The sequence below is a fragment of the Octopus bimaculoides genome, chromosome 9 (genome assembly GCF_046866305.1).
Source record: "Octopus bimaculoides isolate indiv1 chromosome 9, ASM4686630v1, whole genome shotgun sequence".
Classification (NCBI taxonomy): Eukaryota; Metazoa; Mollusca; class Cephalopoda; order Octopoda; family Octopodidae; genus Octopus; species Octopus bimaculoides.
Window position 1 is genome coordinate 25,399,044 of NC_142936.1, and position 3,595 is coordinate 25,402,638.

The window sequence follows — 3,595 nt, forward strand, 5'->3', positions numbered from 1 at the left end:
TCAGTACATCCCCAGACTCCTTTCTTTCCAGCTGCTTGTTCAGCTGTGATTATACTATTGTTTTCACAGTGGTCCTGGAGGAATCTGTTTAGGCATGCTGTATAAATCTTATACATTAAATTTTGGTATGCAATAGGCCTGTAATTTTTTGCCAATTGGGTTTCTTTGCTTTTCGGAATAAGCTTTGTTTCCGCAAGAGCCAACCAGTCTGGTATGCTACCATCTCCATTGAGGGCTTGCTGGTACAGTTTAATAAGGTACGGTCGGTAACAGGTAAGCTTCTTGTACCAGTATCCAACGATCAGGTCCCTACCCGGTGCTTTACCATCATGGAGTTTTTGGAGGACAGTTGCAAGAATATCACCGTCAATCTTGTATGCCTTGGGCATAATCCCAGGACAATAATCATTTTTTATTTTCTGCAGCCATAGAGCATCTCGGTTAAACTCCTTCTCTTCTCCCCAGATCTTTCTCCAGAAGGAGTCTACACCATCTTGCGAAGGAGGTTCAGTAATGCTCACTGTCTTCTCTCTCATGTCTCTATACACCACTGCCTGGTTTTGGTTAAACTTTCTGTTTATCCTTCTACGTTCAGTTACTCTCTTCTGGTATCGGAGTCTCTCACTGACAGCCTTCAATTCTTGTTTGAGAGTGATTAGTTTGCACCTGAGGGTTGCTTTCTTACTGTCCCCAAACATTACTTCCATCCTTTTCTTTAATCTCTGCTGGTGGGATGTATAGTAGCCTGTTTCTTTGCAGGCGATAAGCATTGTCACGTGACTGATGGTCTTCCGTAACCATGCGATTCTCTTCTCTATTTTCAGAACGCATGCTGGCACAGTTCTCTCGGTTATGTTTTTATGTTCATTCGTGTTATGTTTATTTATAGTGTGTGTGTCATTCATATATTGTTTCGTAGCAACAGCCAATGCATATGTACAAGCGTTAATCTACCAGAACGAGGGTTCATTACATAGTTGTAGATAATCTCTTCCTATGTCGTCGATTGCTCTTAATATAATCTCTTTCGGCCTTCGGTTTATTTTAGTAGAGAAGCCCCTATTTTCAAGGGCGTCTTACAAGGCGGATGGAATTTGTTCATGGAATATATTATTTAGGTCGTGTTTCACTGATGCATATTCTTCGTGGTCAGTGATATCGGTTTGGGTAAATAGGTCAGCCGCTTCAGTCATGGGTGGCTAGGGATGCTGACAGGGAGTATCTGTTGAGCTTGATACCATCCCTCGCCTCCCACTAGCTATAGAAGTATTGCTAGAATTACTGCTATCTCTATGTAGCGTGGGATTGTCGTTAGCTACAGAATCAATGGCTGTTCCATCGTCATTGTTCAAATTCTCGTTTCTAAAGTTTGAAACGGTGTCAATTTCACTTTTGTTTGGAATAAAATTACATTCATTTACTTTTTTCCTACTTAAAACAAATGTTGCTTGTTGGCGTAATTGTTTTGCAGTAAAATTACTTAATTCTGGGTGTAGATCATCCCAGTAGGATTTTAGTCTTTTCATGTACCCAACGGTGGGGGTTTCTTTAGATTTTTTATAACACTTAAATAAATCATTATTAAGTTCATATGTCCAATAAAAATGTGTTGTGTAGTTACGATTTCTTCTGTAACTACAATTAGAAAAAGTTTGTTTACCTTTTGCGATGTTCTCTTTTCGTTCTGTAGGTATGTTGTTGTTGTTGTTGTTGTTGCTGTTGATGATGTTCATATGTCCAGCCATGCTGTTTGTAGTATTTTGTCGCGTGGTAGATTCAAATTTCAGGCGAAAATCACTACAGTGTTGAATAAAAGGCTTCTTCAGTCGATGTAGCCGGAGATTAGCCAGTTATCTAGCAAGGTTGATATTTGTGGCTTCAATGTCAGGGATAATATTCATCGTATTCTCGATAAATAGTCCCTCACGCCAAAAATGCGACTCGTCGCTGATCGCCTGTATGTATGATCGCCGAACGCCTGTATATATGTATGTATGTATGTATGTATGTATGTATGTATGTATGTATGTATGTATGTATGTATGTATGTATAAATTTGAAGCTTTATCTATCTATGTTTGTGTGTGTGCGACGTGTTCCTTCTTCCACACAACTTGAGAGCCGCTGTTGTTTGGTTTGTTTTCGTCCCCGTAATCTAGTTGCTCGGCAAAAGTGACATAGAATATGCACCAGAGTTATAAAATATGTACCGTGGTCGAATTCTCTGAGCAAAACACTACTCGAATCAGCGTTCCAACATAACTGCAATCCAGTGTCTGAAACAAAGAAAAGGTAAAATTCTTGATTGTCATTTTATAGATGTTTGCCATTATATCGTACAATACGCCTTGCAATTTAACGAAACAGTCTTGTGAACAACAAACCAAGTGCTTTCCTGAACATTACATGTTAAGTTTACTTTCCATTATGCCAATAACTGGTAAGCTTTCAGTTATCTAATATAGGTTTTCAAGATGTTTCTAATTTATCTTTCATACCGTATCGTCTTTCGTTGTCTTTTGTTACGTCGATTAGTTCTACTGAATATTTAGGGATAAGTTTCAAAAGCATAGTTTTAAAAGAAATGTTTGTCGCTAATACGGTATTTGTTTTAAGTTATTTACGGTAAATGTTCTTTGTTTTAATGTTACAATGTTTAAATTCAGCGTTTGTTTATTGTTTGTGTTGTACTTATCAGGAAGAAGCATCGCATGGTACTATCGGTATCAACTCACATTTGAGTTATCTTAATTGTTTCGCTACATACAGTGTCTATTCAATTTATAATTTACTCTTGTTGACTATTATCTTTTCAAACAGTGCCTTGCTCATTTAAGCACACATTTTAAATTACCATGGGAAGAAAGTGAAGATAAGAAAAGAGAGAGAGACTATACAAAGGAATTATAGAATAAGAATGGGAACTGATATGGTGCGGTATTGAATTTCTCAAAGTACGTTGCTTAATACATTCTTAATACACGTTTGAAAATATTCCTAGTTCTGTGAGAAATTCTTCTTCTTCTTCTTCTTCTTCTTCTTCTTCTTCTTCTTCTTCTTCTTCTTCTTCTTCTTCTTCTTCTTCTTCTTCTTCTTCTTCTTCTTCTTCTTCTTCTTCTTCTTCTTCTTCTTCTTCTTCTTTGTTCTTGCTATTATTATTATTATTATTATTATTATTATTATTATTATTATTATTATTATTAAGACAGAAAGCTAGCAGAAACGTTAGCATGCCGGACAAAATGCTTAGCTTCATTTCGTCTGTCTTTACGTTCTCAGTTCAAATTCTGCCGGGGTCGACATTGCCTTTCATCGTTTCGGTGTCGATAGATTAAGTACCTGCTGAGGTCGATGTAATCGACTAGTCGTCTCCACCAAAATTTCACTAGAAAGGGTTCCTCTTCTCGTTTAGGTGGTAAGCTGGCAGAATTGTTAAGACGCCAGGCAAAATTCTAAGTGGCGCTTCGTCCGTCTTTATATTCTGAGTTCAAATTTCGCCGAGGTTGAATTTGCCTGTCATTGATTCAAGGTCAATTAATTAACTACCAGTCATTCACTAGGGTCGATGTAAACGACCATTCCTCTAGCCAAAATT